The sequence below is a fragment of the Drosophila nasuta genome, chromosome 3 (genome assembly GCF_023558535.2).
Source record: "Drosophila nasuta strain 15112-1781.00 chromosome 3, ASM2355853v1, whole genome shotgun sequence".
NCBI lineage: Eukaryota > Metazoa > Arthropoda > Insecta > Diptera > Drosophilidae > Drosophila > Drosophila nasuta.
In genome coordinates this window covers 36,404,161-36,431,345 of record NC_083457.1, presented here as the reverse complement: position 1 = coordinate 36,431,345, position 27,185 = coordinate 36,404,161, and the positions used below count along the sequence as shown (strand labels likewise).

Sequence of the window (27,185 nt, the reverse complement as noted above, 5' to 3'; positions counted from 1 at the left end):
TTCATGAGTTTCAGTTTATGATGTTTTATTGAAAACTTATTTCATCTCTTCCACATCTCGTTCCACATTTCTCTTCATAAATTCTCCAACTGTTTGTTTAATTCTGCCGCTTGGCGAATCGCATAATTAAAGCAACAGACAATATTTTGCTGGTTTTCATATGCAAAGACGGAAATTACCTCACGATAGCAACCGAAATGAGCCTGTCATAAAAGTTGTCTTATGTCATATGAAAACTCACGAGGGCTCACAATACGAGTATAAAAATATATAATTCCAATTACTTTGCGAGCTTATAAAATGCGAATGCGAATGAGAAATGGGAAATGGCAGAGCGTATAATATTATTTTAATGATATAGTATTAAAGCTCTTTGCTCTGATTTTGGCAACGTGATTTACGTCTCCTAGAATGTTTGCAGCTTCTAATATGAGAAATTCATTGTAGTAACTTTGCATTGAGAGTGTAAAAAATTCAGCAGAAATCTATTCAGCATTCAACATGAATTGAAGTTAAAACTGTTTGATTTTGAATTGAAATTTTTCCCGAATGCTTTTATTTCACATTGAAAAACTCTGTGCAAAAAAATAGAAAGAAATCAAACAAATCAATGATCTACAGCTTTTAATTTTGCAACAACTTGCCCTAGAAAATCATAATATTTCATTCGAAATCTATTCAGCATTCATGAATTGAAGTTAAAACTGTTTTGTATTGATTTGAAATTTCTTCTGAATGCTCTTTTTTGATTCACATTTAAAAATGAAAGCTGATTGAAACTATTCTTCAGACAAAAGTCCATAAAATATTATAGAAATAAATCATACAAATTCAATAACCGATGATATTTTAATGGTCTGCAGCTATTAATTTTAAGCAATTTGTTCTAAATATTTTAGTTGAAATCTATTTAGCATTCAACATGCACTTAACTTAAAACTATTTGATTAGGAATTTACTTTTTTTTTTTAATTAACTCTGAATAAAAACAATTAACAATTCTATATACAAAAGAGTATAAAATTGTGAAGCAATAGACAATACAAAGTGAATTGATTATAATGATAGAATGATTTCCTTAATCTCTTCTTAGATCGAATAATGCATCCATCTAATCACTGTAATGTAATGTAATCAAAACAAATCTTATTAGATTTGAATTAAAATTAAAACAGTAAAATATATCCAATTACTTTCTCGAACTGTCAGTCGCAATAAAGAGATTCATATTGCTTTCAAAATGAAAAATGTATTTACAAATTTGCTAATCAAAACTCTGCAATTGCTGTCTCAATTATTTTGTGCTTTTTGCAATGCTAACAACACCTGTCTATCAAAGCTGTCCGTCGACTGTTGAGGCCAGCAACAAATATGATATAAATTTTGCTGTTGTAACTAATCTTAAAGCCATTTGCTTTAAATGGCCGTCAGAGCAGCGACAGGCAACTAACTAGCTGTCTATTCTATTTCCCTCCACCCTCCACTTTCTCCCTCTCCTGAAGTCCTTCTGGCAGTGCTTGATTGACAGCCGCTTTCGCTGCTGGCTGCCATTAATCAGCTTAAACAGCTGGCGCGTGCAAAATTAAAATATCTGTTGAGGGGAGCGAGCTCAGCAAATGAAGTGGCATCAAATTCTAGCCAGGGATAAAGAAAACTTCCTCAGCAACAGCAGCAAAGAAATCATAATAAGTACAGAGAAGAAGAAGTCTTTTACCCTTCTCTTCACTTTGCTCTCTGATAACTAGTATTTCATGTGTTGTTATTCTCATTATTTGTTTAGGGTTTTGGTTTTTTATGCTTTTGATTTGTGTGTGTTTTGTGCGCTTCGTTTTTTGTTGATTTATTTTTGGCTTGTTAATCTCTTTAGCCGTGTCCTTCTGATCCTTTTTCCTCGTTTTTTAAGCAATGACATGAACTATGTGTGTGGGTTCCATGTAATTTCCCGTATGTGTGTTTGTGTGTTGCTTCATTTATTTCATTTCTCATTTCTTTTGCGACATTTTCTGGTGTTTTTCCGTCTTCGTTTTGTTTCATTTCGTTCCGCTGCTTGTCGATTGGCATTGCTCTCTCTCTCTCTACCGTTTGTAGCATTCTTCTGGTTTCATTTCAGCTTTGCTCTTTGCTTTGGCCTTGTGGTCATTCAACTGTAAGCAGAACCGAGAACAGAGAGAGAAAAATACATAAAAAATTATTAGATTTTTCTTATACTTTTTTTTGCTGGCGACTTTTTGCTCATATATTGTATGGGGAACTAAATTGCTTTTGTATGCATATGCCGGATGGTTGGATGGATGGCTAGCTGGCTGGACATTGCTTGCCGTTAGAAAGAGAGATAAAGAAAGAGAGTGAGAGAGAGAGAGAGAGACACCTACATACAATCGTGGGAAATTAGGCAGAAACATATTTAAGGCGATTTTCTTGATGAGATATCGTTTAATGGTTTGCTGTTTATCTTTGCACGTTCTTTTGGCCTCTAATGAACAGTCAGCAAGTCACAAAAACTTCTACTACTTTCCTTCCACTTCCTCTTTTCTCCCCAATTCCTTCTTCTTCTGCTTCGAACATTCCAGCTCATATTGCTGCTCATCATCTTAGCATTATGCCCTCATTCAAGGCTGTACGAGAATGTGCTGCTGCTGTTGCTGCTCAGCGGGGCATCAAAATGTCTGCATATTAAGTATACGCACGCATTACGTATACGTACTTGTTAAATTGCCATTGATAAACAAGCAAAAGGCAACGCAATGGGACGCATTTTGTGGCAATCTAAACATTCTTACTTACAGCCATTTCCCAGTTTGTCGTGTGGGAGCAATATCGAACGAAAGAGAGATACACAATAAATTTATGGGGCAATCAACTTTAAAATCATGAATTGAAAGTTTGCGGGAGATTTCCCACGCAGAAGGAAAACTAACAAAAACGACAATAACAAATCATTGTGAATAACTGAAATGCTTTCTTTGCACAACTTTCAACCATTTAGGAGTGCTTACCGCCGCTTTCACAGTTAGTTATTTCTTATCAATGCCTTAAACGGCTCATTACGACGCCTGACAATTGCCTGTGAAGTGCGAGAACAATAGCAAAATAGGCAATTAAACTGCGGTAGAGAAATCATTGCAAACAAAAAAATATGAAGGTAAACTCTGTCTCTGTTTGTTTGCTTTTTTGTCGTTAATTAAAGAGTCGCGAGTGACGCTATAAATCTCTAGGGGCGTAACTATAAATATGCTTTGAGTTATGTTTATGGCTTAGGAAAGCGTCGAACGAGTCGCGGACACGTGAGTTGCGCATTAAAAATGGCAATTTTGTTCTTCTTATTTTGCTCGTTGGCACTTTCATAATTTCCACAATATGCAAACATATATTTAAACAGCGAGAGCGAGAACGAGAGACAGGATCAGCCACTGGCTGAGCGGCCGCATTGTTTATGGCCAGGACGAGTGGCTAAGCCAAAAGCTTTTGCCCGTTGTCCACTTGGCTGAATTTTTTTCTGTTCTCTGCTCTACTCTGCGCAAAAGACAAACCCATAAAAATGTCACAATTCATCAACGCCGCTAAGTAGTTTCGTATTTTATAACATGCTCCAACTTTTTTGCTGTAAATATATATGGTATATATATATTTTTAATTTTTCGCTACTCAAAATTTGTGAGCTGAACTTTTTAGTGTGACCTCAGCGACGCTTGGTTTAATATAGTTGTAGCAACATACTTATTAAAATGGCATTCAGATTTTAGCTCGCACTCTCTTTCATGGCTTATTTAAATTATAAAATTTCCCTTGCATATTTGAGTACCCCACAAAATAAAAGAATGTGTACGAAGAAAGCTAAAACAACTTTACTGGGCATTAGTTTCTCATGAATTTTGAAGCTTGAACCTGGTCAAAAATTAGCATAACACCCACAACATAGCTGACGTCAAACAACGCATAACGAACAACGAACAAGCAACAAGAACATCTTTACAATATGAATATTTAAGATGGCTTCAAAGCGAAAGACAAACAAGCGCGCTGTCAAAATATCAAGTCAACTGGAAAATTGTAATTCAAAGCACAAGAATTATTTGTTTGCTTAGGAGAGCGCACAAAAAGCACATTAAAAAGCCACTAACGATGAGCAGAAAAAGTCAAGAGAGAGAGAGAGAGATAGAGGTTCGATGTTTGGCAGGAATTAGATTAGAAGTTTATATTTAGAGCTTCAATCAACTATTTATAAAAACAAAATTTAGATGATCATTGTTAGATGGAAAAATGTTCATTTAATCTCTTGAATATTTATTAATAATAATGTATACTTTAAACTTAGCTTTCGTATGACTTTAAAGCTTATCTCCTAGAACTGATATAATAAAAATTCATAAAACATATTGTTAGAAAACAATTTGATTCGTTCAAGTGTTTCTCTTTGAAATAATAATTGATTAAAAATCTCACAATGATTAAATATTGTCAAATTTTAGAGCTCTTGACTGAAAATTTTTTTAAATTTTAATTTAATAAATAATATAATAATATAATAACAATAAGTTTTTATACAAAAGTCTTATGTATTGACTATTTTTATATAAAAAGAAACCCAAATTAAATTTTGCATTTAGATTTTGAATTGCCTAAGACTTAAGCATCGTTTAACATATAGATACACATTAAATAGCATAAAACAATATAAATTATATTGTAAAAGAGCTGTAACTTTATTGTTATCAAGTTATCACATAAATGCAGTTTTTTATTTAGTTTTCTGATGATGACTTACAAAATATTAATTCCAGAGTATAAAAAAATGAATATCCATATTGTAAAAATGCAATTAAGTGAATTATAAATGGATGAAGCTATTGAATGTATCTTCAAATACAGTTTCCTTGAAATTCCTTCCACTTAAACACTGTTTAGTAGTTTCTTGGCAACATTCGTTTTAAGCTGGCAACATTGTCAGCTTGTGAACTATGTGCAGATAAATAACGATCTACTCACACATACACACACACACTTAGACTTGAATGCGTGTAACAAAACGAGTCCCATTTGGCTGGTTTATGCGCAACATGCGTCATAAATTCCAAAAGTTTTAATTGACTTGCCAACAATTAACCGAACCATGGAAGCTTGGGCTCTCATAATCAACAAGGCAACAACTTAAACAATTTGCCATACTCATCGCAAAACAAAATGGCGTCGCTGTTGCTGCGCATCGCTTGTGTTGACAAAAATTAACAATATTTCCCCCCACACACACACACACACCAATACACGCACACACACACACACACACACACACACACACACACACACACACATTCATCTATCGATGAAAGAGTCAACAGCAACAACAGCCAAAATACGCAGCAAAGTGTCAGAAAAGCTTTTAAAAAATTTTCTACCATGGTCGCATAGTTGCTTTACTTTGCCTTCTCTGCCCCTCTCTCTCTTTCTCTGCCCGTCTTGCTCACTCTTGCTGCATTTTATTAAATGCATTTATGGCTCTCTTCTTTATTTTTTTTTTTTTTTTTGGGGCGAGTTTTTTCTACAATTTTGCTGCCTGTGAAAAGCTCGTGCATTTCAATTTTTTATACTGTTTACGCCATTTTAACTTTATTGTTGTTGTTGTTGTTGTTGGCCAGACAGGGACAGCAACTATCTGTGTATGTGTGTGTATGCGAGAATGCGTGTGTATGTGTGTGGATAGACATGGCAAAAGTGAAATGGTTATCGCGCTTGTTTGATTTAATTTATTGGCTTAGCGCCATTGTGGCCTGATGTGCAACACTTTACACACAACACTCTTTTTGCTGCCCTCTTCTCCCTCCTCCCAGCTCCTTCCCCCTCAGAGAGGGCATTGCGACTGCCCCGAAGTGGCTTTTTGGGAGGCCAACCAACAAGCGCTTCCAGTCAATCTACTCGACGCTCGGCTTTACAGTTTGTTGCATGTTGTTGAGTTTTTGCAGCGCGCTCGCCTTTTTTATATGATTATACGACTTGTTTGCATCGACTGACTTAAAGGGTATATCTAGTATATATGGTATATTTGGTATATAAAATATATATGTTATATATAGTGAATAAGGTATACACAGAATATATAGTATTTATAATATATGTTATACATGGTATACATGGAATATATGGTATGCATGGTATATAAAATACTGAAATATACTATATACAGTATACATATATCCGCAGCATGCAACTGCAATTACTTCAGACTTTCTTGCATCGGCTGACTTGAAGGGTAGATATAGTATATATTTATGGTATATGTAGTATGTATGGTACTATCAGTATATATTGTATATATATAATATATTTGGTATATATAGAACACACATACCATACAATATACCATATAGTACACATGGTATATATATATATTCACAGCACGCAACTGCAATTACTTCAGACTGCTTTACAGAGTATCTGTCAGTCCTTACTCCTTCTTTACATCAACTCTACTTTGTTTTTTCTCACTGTGCACTCTGATAAAAGCTGCTGATTGTTGGCCATGTCTTGTGGGCTCTGGCCGAGACCCGAGTTTGTATACATTTTTTTTTACGCTCTTCTCTGTTTTTTTCTGTGGCCAAAAGGGAAGCTGCTGTGGCTCTGTGGTCTCAACATGCAGCGTGGTCACTAAATATATTAAAAGCGAACACAACATTGTCGAAGTGCTTGTTTACAGCCGTTGTTTATGACAAACTGACAAATACAGCGACGCGCGTTGTGCGAGTCGCCAAATTAATTATTTCTTTATTTATTTATGCCACGTTGACGATGTATTCCATTTGATGCTGCTGCTGTTGCTACTGCTGCGCATTTTCAATCAGCTTTTGCAACCCTTGTCGGCATTTTTTTGGTTCAATCAATTACAATTCCTAATTTCGTTCACGCTTCTTTTGACAGCCACAGAATCCCCAAGAAACTAACAACCACCACAACGAAAATAACGCCCACAATTTGCTGGCGGCAGAACAATGTGCAAATCATTTGCACGAAAATCAAACAAAAACACTTAACAAGTGCGTTATTTGTGGTCCAAATTGAAAAGATACCCTGTAAGCTAAGTGAGGAAAATGGATGACTGATGAGGCAGGAAGTTGTGGAAAATTAGAAGAAGTTTCTGAATGTCATTTGTAAATAAATTAAATAAAGATTGAAGGAAACCTCGAAAAGAATTTATAAATTCATAATAAATTAAATTAAAAGGTAAAAGAACACTTAAAAAAATGAATGAATTAAATTAAGAAGTCTTTAATAAGAATATTGAATTAAACAAATTAATCACTTTTTGAGCCTAAGATTCTATTGCCATTAAAAATATTTATTATCGCATAAACAATAATAAACTCACTTTTTCATAAGAAGGAATAAATGAATGGAGATATTAATAAAACAGAAAGAATTTGAAATAACATTTCTAATTTGAAATATAAGTTTAACTATATAATATTTGCTCAAAATACGCAGCAAAATAATTTATATTCGAAATAAAGTATTTATTGATTTTAAAATAATTATCAAGTGGAAATTAACTGCAATCAATTTTATGTAGGTCGTTGAATTTTCTTTCAAATTACATATGAGAATGAAAATTATTGAATAATTTTATGAAACTTGGGATTTTATTTTATTTCAAATTCTTCATTATAAGTTAAAGTTTAATAAAGTATTTAAAAATTAACAGAGTTCCTAATAAAGTATTTCTCTATTTAAAATACAAATATTTATAAGCTCAGTGTGTTAGGTGCAGGGTGTTTCATAGTCTCTTATTCCCTACTAAACCACACACTTTTCTTCTGTGTAATGCTAAATGAAATCAAAAATAAACAAAATTAAAACTAAGCAATTGAGTTTTCGTCAATCGCTTGTGATGAATTATACAATGATAAGAAAATTATGTGTTGAATTTCCAGCGATGAAATCAAATGTGATAAATCCCCTGGGCATCGATTCTAACATAGCTGTTGCTGTTTTTACCTAGGGGTATTATTTTTTTCTTCCTTCGGGGGATGCTTTAATTTTAATGTGGATCGCACTTAGGAAGCATTTACGTGGCATACATAACGAGGAGCTTTCACTTGGTTGCCGCAAAGTCACATGTCACACACATTGAAAGTTTGATTCGGCAGGCTGTAAACACCAAACAGACGCCAAGTCACGCACACACACACACCCCAAACAACATGACTCGATACCGAAAAACATCGAAGTTGCCACACAGAGACACATGTCACAATGCGAGGGGGGAAAGTGGGAAGGGAGAGGGGAGAAGGAGAGAGTTTGGGTGTTTGCCAGGCTATTTGCTTGCCCTTTTTTGACATTTGCTGCCAAAGTTGATATTATTAATTTACAGCGCGTAGCTCAAGCGCTTTTGCTGATGGTATGTGGTATGCCACACGCATTTTCCTGCCACTTGCCACTTGCCACACACACACATACACGCACACAGAGAGGCCATAATCATAAAATCATTTTATTGCGCTTGGCAATTTCATTATTTAGGATTTTAATGTAATTTCTCCCCGTTGGATTTTCCATGTGCAACATCTCAAATTTCACTTGGCTAAGCAATTGGCCCGTCAATTGGCGAACAACTTGCCCCAAAATATATACTATATATAGTATATATGGTAGATATCGCTGCGCTAATTAGGCACATGTTCAGAGGTCGACGAGGAGATAAAACTTTGTGCCCAGCTATTTGACTAATTAATTTGCAAAAACTCATTTCGTTTTTGTTTTTGTCCGCAATTCTCCAATGTGTGCTTAACACAACTTTGCGTGCAGCAAGTGCAAAAAATACGACAGAAGTAGCACAATTCAAAAGGATCTAGATCTAGATGGCACGACTTCCGAATACCTGACGTTCTCAGCTCTGAGATAACATTAGGTAAACGATAAATATACGAAAAAGCTATGGATAAATTTTGATGTTATCCGAATAAATAATTTATGTTTACTTTGACAAATTTTTAAGAATGTTCTTATACAAAAGTTTAAATACAACTAATGAAATAGAAATGTATTTCAAAATTATTATTCAAGTGAAGGATATAGGAAATATGATTATTTGCATAGCTTCAAAGAATGACTTCATTGTCCAGAGAAGTTTCTTAAAACAAATATTTGCCATCTTTAGAACACTACGAAAATAAAAAAGGAAAATTATGATTTTTCAATGAAGTGTCTTTTAATTTAAGCTGGAATTGATGCGTAGAATTTGACCGTCAAATGTCATCAATCATTTGCATATTAAAGAATACTATACAAACAGAATATAGTATAGCTTATAATAATGCTTCTTTTCTACCATTTTATTGAAAGTGAAGGATCTAAAAATGTAATCTAATAAAATCTGACTATTAAATCTCATCAATGATTTGCATATTACAATTTTATATTATATTACTATTATACACGTAATTTTGATTATTTTTACTACGTGTTACGAGCACTTTGCAAAAATAATAAATACCCTTTATGAGCGCTCTTGAATGCTGTCTGGGAGCAAGGAGTTAAAAAAAGGCCAACTCAGACAAGTCCCTCGAGGTGTGTGTGTGAGGTGTGTAAAAAACGAAAACAAAAATATAATAAAATAAAAAACGACATCGCAGGTGTTTGTGGTGTGACATTTGGTAAGTTGCACATAAATTTAGATTAGAAAAGGTAATACTCAAACGTACATATATGAGTGTTAGTCATAAATGTGTGAGTGTACGAAACGAAACGAAACGAAACGAAACGAATGCATGCTTGTCGTAAATTCATCAGCAGATATCAACGCACACCATCAGAGAAAGCATAAAAACAAATAAATAAAAACAAAAAAAACAGCACACAAACACATACGAAGAAAATGCTAAAATACTACTGAAATTAAAATGAGAAAATGAGAGGCGAAACAAATAAATAAAAGCAAGGCATGAGAAATGTTTCGTGTGTGGTTAACAATTTGCGTGTGTTTTTTATTTATTTTTTACTTATGCGACTCGTTGGGCTTATCCTTTTTACTCCCTTCTTGGATAACACACACACACACACACACACACACACACACATACGAAACGTACTTGTTTGCATGCGCTTTTCAACACTGGCGTACAGTGCTGCACAAATTGCAGCGCGATATTTGGCAGCATACGAGTATATGGTAATAATATTTCACGCTAAAATAATTTCAATTGTTGGTGGCACTGCCAACATGTCGCGACATGTGAAAAAATTGTACAAAAAAAATAGAATTCAAGAATTGCACGACTTGAAGATGCTCTGTAAGTTCCACTATTAAAGGAAAGCGAACCAACTAATTTCTCATTTAATTTAGTTCCAATAATATACGAGAAGTTTGACTATTATTGACTCTATTAAAACTTTCATATACTTTTTATGTACTATATATCGAAATGAATTGTAGTATGCAGTAAACAACAATAACAAATTTATTCACGATATTTATTTACCCATCAAACAGCGTTCAAATATACAATATACAAAAATATGTTCTTACTATTTTACTATTTATAGCGTGTACTACTTTAAAGTCTTCTTAAAAACATTTTAGAAAAAAGGAAAAAAAAATGAAATAATGAAATAGAAAATTGATTTATTGGGTTTTTGCTAGTGTTGTGTAAACATCCTTTAATTTACTTTTTCGACTTTCTTGCAAACATTGTTGATTGTTTTATTGCACTCATTGCTCGATTTTGTTCATCGTTTATTTTCGATCATAGGCATTTACTATAGATTTTTCTTCTATATCTCGAAGACCACTTTTTTAAATTTCAGGAAGAATATATATGTTAAAAATATGATTTTATTTTGACTTCAAATTTGTAAGATATAAAGTAAATTCAGACAATTTATTAATTCCAGTGTCATCAAAACTCTTCAAACAGCTGAGAAACAATGAACCAAAAAAGAAATGACGCAACTCTAGGGGTTACTACTTCAATTTTAAATATTTCTGCAGGGTATTTTTACAGCTCTCTTTTGCCATACATGACATATGGCGGCGAGACAGCTGGGCAGGCCTTAAAACAATGCGCCCCAAAACGCAGACAACAATGCCAGAGTGCAAGCCAAAAATATGATGATGCATGGACGCCAGAGTCAGAGTCAGAAACAGACCCAGACCGAGATATAGGAGGAGCTGGGAGTCCTTCGCTTGTTTAGTCTGCAAACAATACGAACTCCAACAGACAACTCCAGTTCCAGACAGTCGGCAAATAAGCAGCGAACGCAAAACACAAAAAAACACAAAAAATGGGAAGCTAAAAACTATTTCCCTTTTCGTCAGAAGCGAACGAACAACGCCAAAACATCATCATTATAAAGCGAGCATCTGAATTTATGACACATGTCCTCGAGCTCATATGAAAAATATCATTTCGACTGCGTGTGGTAAAAGTTTCCCCCCAACAACAACAACAAAACCTTCTCTCGCCCTCCTCTTTTAAGTAGGAGGCGTGTTTTGGCGACGAGGTCCTGCGCCTTTGTTTATGCAGCAATTTATGACATGCAAAGCAGAGGCAAACATATGACAAGGACAATGCCCAAACATGCTCGACCTCTGGTAATACGTTGAGCAAATATTTATGCGGTCGAGCTTATGGCCAAAAACAGGACACAGATCACAAAGCTTCCTCCACACACACAAACTGTCGAGGGTCGTGAGTGTGAAAGCCATTAATATTTTTATTAGGTTTACCCCGAAAATATTATAACGATTGCTGCTGAACTGCTGGACAAACGTTTTTGCTCTCGCTCTCTGTTGTTGTTTAATTAGTTACAGAACATTCACACAGATATGCACACACACACATCGACTTACTTCCTGCGAGTCGCACATTGAATATGACAAGCGCATTAATTGCTTTTTTATTTGCTCGCTTTATCGTTGAATCAAACATTGTGTAAGGGCATTTTGGAATCGATTTAGTTCATTATAGTTCACTGCGGTCGATAAACAGTTAAAGCAACTAATTAAAGTCGATACGAAATCGACGAGGCCGGGCAATTAATGAAAATAATATACATATGTTTGTCCATTACGGTTCTCCAGAGTCACTTGATTTGTCAATGTGTCAATCAAGCCAAGTGCTCGGTTCAGTCTATAACACATTGTTCTCCAGGGGTACATTATTTTAAATAATTTCTCTTATCCCTTTACGTTGGACTCTAAAAGAAATGAGCTCAAAGAGAAGACCTACTTTTTAGTAATTTATTAGAGAGCGTATTGTGTGTTGAATTTATTAGTTTCTATGAACAAAAATATTGTGTTTTGATAAAGAGTTTGTAACCAAAATGTTAGTTAGTTCTTTTTATTGAATTCTATAAATAAATAATAAATAAACAAGTACGAAAGCTACAGTCGAGTGTGCTCCACTGTGAAACGAAAAAAGTGCAGTATTTTGTAAAATATACCTAAATAATATACCGCATTAATACTGTAAATATACCAACAATTATATTTTGTATATTAATTCAAAAAACACCATAATGTGTAAAATATACTAAAAAACATATAAAAGAAACTAAGGCCTTTATGAGTAGTGGGTATAATAAACACGAAGAAAGACTTTTCAAAGCAAATGAACATTTGTCAGAATTGCATCATCAAGAATTTGAATTTATTTTGTAGAATTTTCCAACTGAAATAATAAATACATATCAAGAAATTACAAAACTTATAAAATTGTTTTACTGTTGCATCATCAAGAAAACACATTAATTAAAATAAATCCTGTATGAAGTATTTAAAGCATAAATTTACTGCACTCAAATGTAGTGTTTTTTGAAAATATTACAAGTTAGTGTTATAATAATTTTAATATGAAATAAGAAATCTCATAATAGTTTTAAGATAGTTTAAGTTAAAGTTTCTCAAAGAATAAATTTCTTTATATAGCTTTTAGTCCATTTATGTGCTTTTAAGTTGTCTAACCAATATAGCCTTTAACAACAGCCAACCTCTTATGTTATTAACCCTATTTTATTGATAAAGAAGCCCGTCTATTTCCCAAGCTTAGCTACCGCTACAATTTGCCAATCATTATGCTGCCGCTGCTTCTGTTTCTGTTGCTGTTGCTGCTGCTGCGGGGCGTCGTCAGTTGAAAATGTGAAAATGTGAAAAGGAAGCCCACGCCGTCAGCTGTGGAAACCACTTTGATAAAGAAAATATTCGCAACAATCAAAGGGCAAACAAAAGACGCCAGAACACAGAGTTATTAGAGGGAGACAAAGCGAAAGGAGAGAGTGAGAGGGAGGGAAAGAAGAAGAACGCCAAAAGCGACCCACGAAAGACGACGAAAAGAAATCAAAATGCGCGATGCTTTTTTTTTTTTTGTAATGTTAATTCTTGATGTTGGGCCTGGGAAAGTGAAAAGAGTGTGTTCTGTTTTCTTATTGCTGTTGCCATCAAGTGTTTTGTTTATTGTTGTTGTTGTTGTTGTCGTCGTTTTTTTGCCTTTGCATAAGAAATGCGCTGCTCAATTGCTGTGAACTCGAGGGGGAGAAAATGTTTTTGTTTCTTGGTCGCGACAGGTGAAGAAGACGTCGACGACGATGCGAAAAGTGTTTATCAAGGCATTTCTTGTGCTGCTTTCAAGCCAGACTGAAAACTCACAAAATAACTAAAGAAAAAACAAGCCAAAGTATTATAGACAAATGCTTATTTTTAGCCATGCGCCGGGTTAACTAAATCTAAATGATGTGCAGTCAAGCCGTAAGTTTGAACAAGTTCCTTAGACTCGTATCTGTTTTTCTCTCTCTCTCGCTCTGAGAGCAGAAAACAACACTTGACCCCTGCATGTTGACCTTACTCATGCGCTTGATTGATTGCACAAACGAAATGGAATACAAAAAGTAAACTAAACACAACGACCTGAGGTCAGGATCCCCATCTAAAGGTATGCTACAAAAATTTCACTTGTCCAGCAATTCCCAATCAAAAATCAACTTAACTCGAACTTGAGTTTCCTGAGCTCGAGTCGAGTCAAGAGTCCAGTTTTGTAATTGTAACAAATGAAGCGAAGTTCTCAGGCATTTTTCATATGGAAAGCCAAGCAGGAAAGTATCCTTCTATCCTTTTCTCTCTCTCTCTCTCTCTCTCTCTCTCTATCGCTTCCTTTTGCTTGTGGCTGTGTAATGAAGTCGCTATTGAGTTTTCAAGTTGTCTGACTCATGATTTGATTTGCTTCGCTTGCTCTTCAATTGGCTTGTCCAATGATACGACAAACACACAAAACTCTCCACAAATTTTCCCCAAAAAAATTTAATTGCATTTTACTTACATTTTCTCAGTTTGAAGCTTGTCTCAAATCTCATTTGGCATTTGCATAAATCCATAAAATTGCAAACATTTTGATTGCATATGAGGCATGTATTTGCATATGATTTATAATTTCAAATTTATAATACATAATCATACAGTCAGAGAGAACGAGAGCAGAGACTATTTTTCGCATAAATTACATTATTTATTATTGCATTTGTTCCCATTTTTGTCATTGTTTTTGTTTTAGTTTTACTTTTTTTTTGCATCCATAAATTATGTTATATATTTTCAAGATGATTTCAACGCGTTTAATTGAACAAAAGCCTGTGATTGTTTACGAATTGTGTGAGAATTTATTATTTGTTATAATTAATATTCTGATTTATTAGATTTTTTGTTTATTCTTATACCTAATTAGCTGCATTTATCAATTGAATTGCATGTAATTTATATTTTACTAAATATTTATTTAGTATCTTTTTTGTGTATTACATTCCCAATTGGCTTTTCAGTGTGTTATTTATTTAGCATTTAATTTAGGATTTATAATTTTGTTTATACGTATGTATTTAAATTTAGCTTTAATTTTGAGTCTTTTCTTTAAAAAGTGTAATATCGATTTTATATTCTATTTTCAATTGATGGAGTTTCTAATTTATTTTTAATTTCATTAGGACTTATAACAATTTTGTAACTTTTATATGAGTAGTTTTTTCGTCAATATTATCATACAATTTATGTTTATAAAATATTATATTTATTTAGTATCCCTTTTGTGTATTACATTGAATTTTCAGTCTGTAATTTATTTAGCATTTAATTTGGTATTTAAGTTTTGTTTATTGGTATTTAATCTTTATATTTTTATGCCAAGTTTGTGTCTTTTTTATTCAAATTTTTGCTCTTGCCTTTCTTAGACTTTGGTATTGCTTATATTTTCATTCATCCATTTTATTGTTGTCTGTAATTAATGGAATGTAATTTATGTTATATATTTATAAGTTAATTTTTTATTTATTTATTTCAACGATGGTGATAGGTGTTTATATAATTCCTTTTATTTTATATAATTTTTTTTGCTTCTTTCGCATTCATTTAAGTTCTTAAATAACTTATTTGGATGTATTAATCGCTTGTGTGTTTTTCTTTTATCGAGTTTCATATTTTTAAATTGTTATATGTTAATCTTATGAATTCATCGCTTGACTTTAATCTGTGTGTGTTTTGCTTGTTTCCTTACAAGTATTGAAGTCCTTTCTTAAACGTTCTATTCCTTATTTTCCCATCAGGGTAAAACAAAACAGAAATTCCGAAACTCATTTTTCTCAACTAAAACAGAGCCTAAATGCTGAGTTGTAGCTGGGCTTAGGATGGCTTGAGAGCCACTTGGTTCCCACTGCACGTAACGCACATTACACGCACCTCAACGAATGCCTCCCCCTGCTTATTTATCCTCCTCCTTCTGCTCCATCTGCTGCTTTAGCTTCCCACATGTGCAACGGCGCGTATAATTCGCAATTTAAATTTTCAAAATAATGTTGTAGGCAACGTATTTAAATATTTAACGCGCGCAGCAGAAAAATGATCAAAAATACCAAAAATACAAAAAAAAAGTAAATAAATGCAAACATGTGAGAGAAGAGAGGCCGTTAAAATGACGTTAAGCCAGAGAGTGAGAGAAATGAAATGCAACGTTGCCTTTTATGAGTCGCCTCACGCACAGACACAATGGAGGAGGGTCAAGCATTTAGGCCAGGCCAGGCCAACTGGTGAACTGGTCAACAGCCAGTCAGTTGGCTGCTTGCCAGTTGCCAGTTGCGGAGTTCAGGTTACCATCATCGGGCGGGAACACACACGTGCACTTGTCTCTCGCTCTGCTCCAGCAGCTTCGCTTCAGCTTCAGCTCCCGATGCAGAGTCGACGTCGATGTCGTCGTCATTGTCCGCGTCGTCGCATGTGGTCATTAAAGGAATTTCCGTTGTGGTCATCGAACCGTGAATTAAAATGTGCACACAAAATGTGACCATCTCACTCTCTCTTTCTCTCTTTCATCGAGGGAGGATTCGATGAGGACGCGCCACAAAAATGTTACGTTTGTAACCAGAAATAAACGAAATAATAATAAAAAATAAAACGAACTTTGTTTGGTTTGATTCTTGATGCAGGTTGAACTTGGAACAGACCGACAACCAGCAGAACGAGAAACAGGTGGCATTGAAATTTCAGTTCATTTTTTGTTCACTCCTCGTTTTGAGGGAGAAACAAGAAAAAAGCCACTGAAAATGTCAAATGTGAAATAACGTTTATATCTTTATCGCTTTTTCCTGCTACTATGAAATTCTATTTACTTTAGCTCATTTAAATACCAGATAATAACTATATATTTTTTATTTTCTGTGTAATGTTTTATTACTTTTTAATTCAAGCGATAAATTCGCCAACAAATTTTCACCTGTGTGTTTAAGAATTGATCACTTTTCTATTATTTGCTTATTTATGCCGTTGTTTTTCCAGTTTTCGCTCAATGATTTAAATGTCATATGGGGACAGCATGTCAGTGCGATATATCGTCTGATTTATGCCTTATATATATGTCTTCCATATGCTTGTCGTTAGAGCAACACATGCAACATTTTGCTGTTTAGTTGAATTTTGCTCATCGATTCGATGAGCAGCAAAAAGCAGACAGCAAATTTTTCTATATACTATATAGACGAACTGGCCGATTTTACTTTTTTCGATTTACATATATTTGTGCCAGGCATGACACATTTTTTTTGTTGGTGTGCGAAATGAAAAACAACGTCAGCGACAAACTAAAAATCGTTGCGCGCTATTTTTAAATATTTTGTAGCGGCTATGATATAATTTTGCCGATTTGCTTAGCCGGCGATTATATATATATATATACAAATATATATAGTACATATATAATGTACATACAAATCTAAACTAGACAAATATATCTAAACATTTTTATTTTCGTTTTCGCTTTTAGCGCAGCAAAATATTTTCAACATTTGCTCATTTTCAAAAAAAAAACTAATATTACAAATAACACACATTATTTTATTTTGGTTTGTTCTCTTTGTTGTTATTGTTGTTGTCTTTGACAACAGTTTTATGTGTTCGATTTACTTTTAGCTGTGACATAAATTTATGCTGAATTCTGTCGCCGAATTTTCTATTTCGTCTGTGAGTTATTACAAGACAAACATAATGCAAAAGGTCGCACAAGTTATTTATTCGATTGCTTGAAGAAATTTATTTTCACGTTGAAAACTTGTTTTTTCCTTTTCGTTTATAAATATTTAGCTAATTTTCCAAATGCACCGGAAATTGTTTTCAAGGGCGAACTTTGATGTGTTGTCCATATTTTTAATGTTTTTTTTTTTTATTAATAATTCCGAATATATCATTTTTTTTCCAATTCCAAACATTTGTTTGGATTTGTGGAGGTTTTGGAAAATTGTGTATTATTAGTTTTTCTTTTATTTCTTTTTCCTATTTTTGGAGTATATCCTAACTTTCGCAAAATTAAATTATTTAATTTTAATTTTCGTTTCACAATTCTTTTATAAAACATTTGATTTCATATTCATAATATGAATAATATTCTTTAATATTTCAATGAAATTTTGTTTCATTATTTTCGTGTATTTCAATAATTATTATAACTTTAAATTTTTTATAGATTAAATTTATAAATTTATTATATATAAACATGTAAATATTTATATATTTTTAATAGATATTTATTTATTTCTGTAATTTTATTTCTGTATTATATCTGTAAATTTGTTCTTGAATTTATCATATTATTTTTTTTATTGAGGCTATATTTTTCTATATTTATAAGAGGGATTTAATTATTGATACATATTCATTCCGATTTGAATTATTGCTTTAGATATTTTAAGTAGCTATTTGGCTGCTTATATTTTGCAATTTTACTTTTGAGTTATAGCTGTGATTTTCCTCTTGAATTTTGTCATATTATTTCTTGTGGCATATTAGCTTTAGCTGCTTTTCAAATTTTCATTTTCGTTTTCGATTTTCTTTTGCTTACTTTCACATAGCTGAGTATATCTGTGCACAACTCAAAATTTAAATTTATTTTTATAGATTTTCTTTTCTTTTTTGTTGGTTGTTTAGTTCACACGCGCGCTGATTACTGCCAATTGTTGTTTTGGTAGCGGATGCTGTTTTGGCCAGGCCAAAAAGTGACAACAACGTCAGAGACAAAAATTCGCTTCGAGTCGAGTTGCTTTTTGCTGGTCGTGAAAGGCGAGCGAAAGAGACGCGCGCGCTTTTTGGGGAATCGTCCACGTACTCGACGCACGACGTTCAAAATGAAACTGAAATCCACTTGATGGCTGAAAAGGCAGCCAAAGCCAAAGAGTCGACGACGGCGACGACGATGGCGACGGTGGCGTCGGCAGCGCAGTTGGCAGCACTGACAACCGGCTGCAGAAAAGCCACCCCTAAGTGCCAGCCACGCGAAATGTTGCCGGCTGCGTTGGCGTTGGCGCTGACGTCGACTGTGACGTCGCTGTTGCTGTTGCTGTTGCCTTGTCTTACAGCTGACGTCGCTGTAGCAGCAGCAGCAGCAGCGTTGTTGGTCAAGTGTTTCAAGCGTTTCGAGCGCCACAGTCACAGTTGGAGCCACAGCCACAGTCATAGCCACATGTTTCCCGTCGTTTGTAGACTTTTTTCCGTTATTATTGTTGTTGCTGTTGTTGTTGTTGTTGTTGTCTCTGCTATAAATTTGACTTTGGCATCTGCGGGCAGAGCGTTTCCTTTCTGTCTGGATTTCGAATATAGCTGTTGTTATTTGTTGTTGGCCCGGTTTTCATCTGCGCATAATTTGATTACTTGATCTTACATTTTGTGTTGATGAAATATGTTTGCTTTTATGGCCTGAATTCAATTGTTGCCAATAAATTTATACGCAAACAGTTGTCTACTATTTGCCGCTTGCGCGCTTGACCGCCTAATTGACGTTTTGTGCGCTACAAATTGAAATTTACATGCATTTAACGGCGCACACAAAACATATTCAGACACTTGTTTCTTGGCCAACATCAAGTACATTAGCCAAGAACAACATATTATAAAAAGGCAATTAACTCAGCGAATGATCTCTACTATGCTTATGCGAGACCAGTTTGTGTAAACATATTATGATAAATTGAATTATTCCTAATCAATTTTTTACGACCATAATTCTTGATAATTAAAATCCCCAGGAAGCCTTGTTTTTAATATTTCTACAATTGCGCAGTGATAAAATTTTACTGAAAATTGTTTTTCGCTTATTTAAAAAAAGCCTTTTCAATGAAATAATATTTATTTCTATATTTCATAATTGAATAAATAGCCTTTTTCATGCAATAATATTTATTTCTATAATATTTCATAATTTAACATTGTGATGTATTCTAAATTTATCTATTTGATTTAGCGAATGATGTAATACCCTTATACTTTTTAGATTTTAAACATTTTATAAATAATTTTTGTTTTTATAATACTTGTATCATGAGTTATATAATAGTCAATAATAATCAACTATATGATGGGAATGTAAACTATTGGCCACAATTTTAAAATATTTTGCATATCTTCACCAAAATTTTGTAAAGAAATTCTACGATCACAAATCATAGTTACATTTTAGAGATCTTAAAAAGTTTATAATTCTATTCAACCCAATTTAAGTTAATATTTCATATTATTATCGATGATTTAATGCTGCATAACTGAAACTATAAACTTTGATATACCACAATAGAATACCACATTCAATATTACTTGCTTATATGTTGTACTACTAACTGGGGCAATTGAGTACAAGGAAATCCATATACATAATATCTATATAGTATTTACATACAAATCTATGTATATATAAATTTGGCCAAACCATTAAGATTCAACGGCGCAAATCTAAACAGCCAAAATATTTACACAAAACACAAAATGTGCTCAATGAACTACAAATTGGATCCGAGAATATCGACCGACCGCTGGGTAGATGAATTACAGATGTGATCTACAAGATAGACGAGTGAGGAGGAGAAGACAACCTATGGCAAAGATTTCAAGTTCAGCGATAAAAATATCAACGCTAATGTTCCGATTGACATCAAAAGTTGTGGGAAATATTTGGGTCACAGACAAAACAGACATTAATTAGCCGAAAATGCTGGAAAAACTAAGAAATATGCATAGATATTTGAGACAAAAGAGGGCAGCGACATCAACAGGGAGAGCGAGAGAGAGAGAGGGAGAGAGAGAGAGTGCGACATGCGAATTTATATGCATGGGATTTATTTTTGGCGCTTGAAAACGCACTGAAACCTCCAAAAAGGACACAAGAGCAAAAGACAACAGCAAAGAGAATAAGAATGTGAGTGTGAATGAGAATGAGAACGAGAATGACAAAGGCAAAAGCTGGCCGGCGGCCAAAACAAAAGTACGCACGCAGATAAAATCCAGATACTCTACATAGCCCATAAAACTCTACACAACTGAGCGAGAGAGCGAGCGAGAGCCAGAGAGGCAAAAGCAGCCAAGAGAGAACGCAGCGTCGCAGTCAACGTCAACCGCAGTCGCCGCAGCAGCTACTGCAGCAGCAGAGGCAGCGCGGCAGCAAGTGGCGAATGAGCGTAGCAAAACAAAGACGGCAAACAAGCAGCGTCTTCTTGTATTTCAAAAGGTGGCGGCAAAACTGAGGCAACGCCGTCTGACACCTGTGCGTATGTTGTCGCCCCCTCTCGCTCGCACTCACTCGCACTCTGCCACACGACTCGTTTATTAATGAGACATGAGGCGGCTGCTGCTGTTGTTGCTGCCGTTGTTGCTGTTGCTGCTGCTGCTCTTGCCACGCGCCCTCGCGCTGAGGCAGGTGTCTGAACAGGTAGCTGAGCAAGAGGCAATCTACTATAAATGCACTGAGAAAAATAATCGTATACAAGAACCGGAAGTAAAGATTTTGTGTAATATTATTTCATTAAAATTTACGTTTGAACAATTGGACTATATTATAATCATTTGTAGGCATTCCTATTATGTATCTTTAACAATTCTAAATAAAATATTAAGGTAATATAGTATTTTTTACGAGTTTTTAAAAAATGATTAAAGAATAAATCAAACTATGGTATATTTGAGCAAATAAATACTTTATATTATAAACTTATTTTTAGCGCTTAGCAAATGAGCAAATGTGTTTTAGCTCATTAAGAATTTCTTAAATACAAATATTCATATACTTTATTTCAAAAAGGAAATTTATTAAATCCTTAGTACTCTTGAGTTCTTGGACAATTCAATATAAAAATTAATTTTTGCTGTTTTAATTAAATATCTCTGATTTCAAGATAGCGAATATAATTTTAAAATAAGAATTCTAAAAATCATATTTTGTATTTCCTAGGACTTCGTTACATATTATAATTCTCAGTGTACGCTCAGGTATCGCAACCAATACGATTCGAAGTAGCCCTCGACGTTGTGTAATTGAGTGTGCTGCTGACTCTTTTATTATTTATGTATTTTCATTTTATTCGCTATCGTTTTGCTGGCCCTTTTCTGTTATTGTTTTTCTTTCTCTCTCTCTCTCTCTCCCTCTCTCTCTCTCTGTCTCTCTCTCTTGCTCTCTTTCTGGTTAATCCTGGCAAGTGTCCATGCAAAGCAGATGCTGAATATTTTGGTACAGAGTCCGAATTCAATACGTTTTCCTGAGCAGCTGTTCAGACTTTTTCTTAGCCTTTTTTCAGCTTCCTTTATTGATTTCATTGTATTCACCTGTGGGAACAGGTGTTGTTGGCCAGATGACTGTGTGATTGAGATGCTTAACAGCATAACATATGAGCCCAAAAAGAGGTTTTACTTTATACGCAAAGTCAACTTGATGTGGCCCAAAGTGTGGCAAGAAGCAGTAGAAATAAGATTCCTTTTTTTTTTGTGTTGTTTGTTTTTGTTGTGTAATTAGAAACACGCATAAGCTGACATTAGAGCTTAAGAAAAGTCAAGGACAAGCACATACAAAGCGTATAATAATAATAAGAATAAACTACAAATGAGAGACAGACTAGAAAATACTCTGTAATTTGGCTTGAGAAAGATTTCATTGAAGGTATGTATAGAATAGAAATCTGCTTTCATGCTATTTAAATCTTTTAAATACTTTACTGTATTCGGCTTTTTATGTGAATAGGAAAAAAAAATAATATTTATATTGAATTTTGATATTTCCCAATATATAATAATATTTCTAAAAATTAGTTTTCCATCACATATAATAAAAAAATCTGAACTTAAATCAATTATTTGTTGATTGTTAAATGGACAAAAATGTTTTACTGCATTTGAGCTACATATATTAAAGAAATAATTATTTTTTTATTTTTCAATTCTACATTTCTTATAGTAAAATTGTTACTTAAATGATCTTTACAATCTCAGAAAGTATTGAAGAAAAAAAAATAAAATTTCTTTATGTTTAACATAAAGAAATGCATCTTCTACACATATAAATAATATAGAATGGGAAGCTAAACTATTTTGTGAATTGTATTTCCGTTTTCATATCCTCTCTTTCATTTATTATGCCCATAGGGTATAATATTATGTTATTAACATACTAATCCAGTATCAGACAGCAGAACCGCACTAATTATTTTCTGCTTGGCTGTAAATACGCGTAATTAACTCAAGTAGCTTGAATATCTTAGCCGAGGAGCAGTTCCTTGACCTGCACTAACCACAAAAGTGCGGGTCTTTTGGCTCTTGCTAAGCCACTTTTGGGGCCACTCTTAACTGGGCCCCGTCGATTCATTTGTAGACTGCACACGTAGTTAACCTCTTAACGGGCTAATTCAATTGCCGCAAAATGAGAATTTAACTTTTAATCCTCCTCTCCACATCTCTGTTGCTTGGAGAAAACTCCAACAATTTTTTGTTGTTTTTTTTTTGCGACACGCAAAACGAAATTGTGCAAGTGAAAAACTTGCCAAAAGCCAACGAAAATGCCGTGAAAATTAAGAAAAGCTGAGACTACCACGCAGACAAAGTCGCCGTCGTACCTGGGATTCGTTCCTCATTTGCCTGCAAAGGAAAGGAAAGGAAAGAAGAAGGAGACAGGAGGACAGGAAGGAAGGGAAAGCAAAGTGAGGGTGTTGAAAATGTGTGCGATATGTCTGCAGAGTTTTCAGAGGTTGTCGAGCGAAATGTTGGCAATGTTCGCGCTTCGTTAGCTTTAATTTCAGTCATTTGCAGCGACGATTTCAGGAAAGCCAAGCTAAAGGCTGGCCAGGACCAGACGCCGTTAAAACCCAAATAAAGCGAAGCAAAACCCGTCGCGACATTTTCACGAATCAAGACGCAACACACCAAGGAAAAGCGAACATAATACTACAACCAGAAAGCACCCACAACTTTCGCTCTCGCTGGGGACAAACAGAGACGTTGTTGCACCTTCTTCCACACAGCCCCGTTCCTCTACACAACACAGAACTCTCGACTCTCGCTTAATATTTAATGACCAGTGGAGTCGAGCAGAAGTTGGGAGTTGTGTTTTTGGGCTTGAATGTAGTCGAAAAGTCTCGTGCGCTGTAATTGCAAAATGTTTTGCCATGGAATTTTATTTACATTTTCCATGAGCTGCAGAAAACTCCTAGGACTTGCCTTAGACCGCGTCGGTTGAAGCCTGAAGTCGTTTGCCTTGGACCCTTGTTCCTCTCTCTCTCTTTCCCACACTCTATCTCTTTCTCTTTCTCGACGTCTGACTGAATTCCAATGCGAATTCGTTTCATTTGAAAGCTTTTCATTTCTGCCAGCCAGCCGCGTTTTGTTTCCTCTTCTCCTTTTTCCCACTTTCCTCTCTCTATCCTCCTCTGTCCCATAATGAAGTGTACGAATTTGCTAAAAAGCTGGATTTCCGTTTCCATGTCTCTTCCTCTTCCTGCATGTGCGTTTCTTAACGAGTTTAGCTTCGTGTAGAACGCGAACAGCTTCAGCTTCAGCTACAGCAAAAGGCTTAGCAAATGTTGTTTGTGAAATTGTGTAAAAAAAAAAAGAAGAACGTCCTGGTTTATGCAGTGCAGTGTTGAGTGCAAGGGCTGCCAACTCATCCAAAATATAGCTGGAAAAAAGAGTAAAGTGAAGCATAACCTTGTGAGAAGCTTCTTCTTTTCATTTTTTGCCATGTGGCTAATGAACATCTGAGCTGAGCTGAGTTGTGAGATAGAAAAAAAAACTGGCAAAAGGCAAAGGAAAAGAGCACAAACGGAAATTCTATGTTAACCAAATTGGGTCAAGCAGGAAAACACACGAAAATCGAATCGAATATATCTGACTGAATGTGTGTTTGTGTATGCGAGTGTGTGTTTGTGGTTGTGTGTGGTTGGGAAACGGGAAATTCCGAGCTTATGCTGTAGATTCCATAAATAATCAAATCAAATGGAATATGACCAGACTTCTTAGCAAGGCCAATGAATGTGTGTTATTTAAGAACGAATTCCTAATTTCTGACAACGAATCTTTGAGTGCTGAACAGTTGGGCTTAAATAAACATTTAAGATTGGGCAGCTTATTAAAGTTGTAGTTTAAAGGTTGGTTAGCTTGAAATGCCTTATTTTGTAGAACAATAGTAATTTGGATATATATAAATTATATATAATGTGGTAGTTATACACACTTAATAAAACAACACGAATTGCAGCTTAGCGTCTGATTTATTCTGCTGCTCGATCAAGACTGACTTTCTAACTTAATTATGTATAACATAGAATGTGAAATGAGAGAAATGATAAAGAGAGCCAATATCGAGAGAGATTTCGGATAGCCGAGAGAGCGTCACGTTAATATATATGTGTGTATGTGTGTGTAGGCACACATCCTACTACAATAATAACTGTAGCCTAGAATTGAATTCTATGGTAAAATGATGAAACCAGAGCCACTAAGACTTTCAATGTACAATATAATACATATATAACATAGTCCAATAGCTTTTATAAAGATAGACATTTAAATATATAACAACACTTAGTATATTAAATTAAAAACATTATTTGTTGTACATTTTAATGTTTATATCTTCAAGAGTTACTTTTGAATATGTATCTAAGATAAACTTTATATAATTTTCATCATCATATCAGTTCTTATTTGTATTACCTTTTATTCATAAAAACTCTTTATTGATTAACTTGTCTTATTTTATTTTCCTTTCGTCTAGTTATTCAGATTCTTAAACGTAGTCTGCACTTTATTTAAATTATTTTTTATCCAATTATCCTAATTAACTCTTTTAGTAGCAAATTATTTTCATTCATTCTGCCATTTCAATTACTTTTCTTTCCTCTAATTATTCCTTTTTTTTTAGCGAACCCAATTGACAAGTTGCCTACTTCAATTCCTTACAAATCCAAATGATGTTATTTCTCAAACTCTTTCAAATCAGTGAGTTTCATATCAATCAGCTTTCGTTGGGTCGTTGATTGTTTGCTATGTGCCTTTCTCCTAATTGAAGTTCTTTAGAATACTCATACTATGCAACTATGTTATATATATTTTAATTTTCCTTGCGCAAAATAACATCTAATCAAACTCGCGAGAGAGTGAGACAAAGCTCCAAACACAGGAGCATGCAATCCTTTTGTTGCACTTCCTTGCCCGCTCCCCGTGACAATAAAACCCCCCGCGTTTGCCTTTGCAACCGTCTGGCGTTCGTTAGTCTTCAATCTAAACCAATTGTTCTATCGCTTGCAATTGTTCAGCAGTCTGTAACCAGAACACATGTCAAAGTGAGACAAAGACAGCACGAGAAAGTAAGAGAGAGAGAGGGGAAGGGAGGTCAGGCTAGAGAGAAGGACATGGCCACTGGCGGTTGACATGATGACGTGTGTAATGAGCAAACAAATACGCGCGTTGCAGCCAAAGTAAAAGGCAAAAATAGAATGGGGAAAATGGGGGGAAAAAAGGGAAAAATTGTAAGTACAAATACAAATAAATAATAAAAGCAAATACGAGTACCGAACACAACAATAACAATGCCTGCCTGACATATCCTGCAGCAATCCCGCAACAGCAACAACAACAGCTAGAGGGGAAGGAAAAAAAATCACTAATGAATCCGGCGAATGTTTTTAGCTACAACTTCACGTTGCAGTTGCATGCGAAATGCGGCAAAACGGGGATCTGGAATGAATGGAAAATGAAATTGTTGCCAGTTGCTGCCAGTGGAGAACGTAGAGAGGACAAAGAGTGAAGCCTCTCGAGAAGAACAAAACACAAAAAAAAAAGAAAATACGGAAAATACTGCGCTTTTAATCCCTAATGTCAGTTCACGTTCAATGGAGTCGAGTTCGAGCTTCTGCTGCTGTTGCCTGCCTCTCTCTCTCTCTCTCTCATTCTCTCTCTCTCTTTCTGTTGTTCCCGGTTCTCTGTTCTGTGGTCGCCGCTCTGCCATTTCTTTTGCCAACTCTTTGGCGACCTTTTCATATTATTTTCTATTTTGCTGCCGTTACACATTGCAACGGATGCGCTGCGTCCGGCGCTTGTTGCCGGAAAAATAACTCGACAACAGCAACAACGAAAAAATTCCCCCGTTGTTGACTCGTTGTTTATTTAATTAAAAATGAAAACAATGCATGTATACGTAATCCGCTACCTAACCAACTCCTAACTTTAATAAACACAAGTAATTACAATGTAATTATTAAAAAAGAAAATTTCGCTGCTCTTTGCAAATTAAATTTAGTTTGAAATATTTTTTTTAAGATTTCGCATTTTGTTAGAAATTAAAACAATTTAATACATTCTTTCTCCGTTGTTTTTTCTACATTTCAGTCTTTTCATTTTTGATATGATTTTTTCTTTTCTTTTTTTTTTG

The 27,185-nt window shown here is 34.5% G+C and overlaps 1 protein-coding gene across 19 annotated transcripts in view; it reads right to left on the bottom strand.

The window, feature by feature from the left end:
• The window catches only part of LOC132794519 (hemicentin-1), a 232,894-nt gene that overhangs the window by 78,098 nt on the left and 127,611 nt on the right, over window positions 1-27,185 (bottom strand). For 6 of the 19 annotated variants that reach the window (XM_060805026.1, XM_060805027.1, XM_060805028.1 and 3 more), the window contains exon 1: window positions 18,351-18,646. The exons of 1 other annotated variant lie outside the window; for it this stretch is intronic. The gene's annotated coding sequence lies outside the window, so the exon portion shown is untranslated. Of the gene's footprint in view, window positions 1-14,297; window positions 14,565-18,350; window positions 18,651-27,185 lie in introns of those variants that run through there. 12 more of the 19 variants (XR_009633206.1, XM_060805023.1, XM_060805024.1 and 9 more) reach the window with 5 other exon arrangements.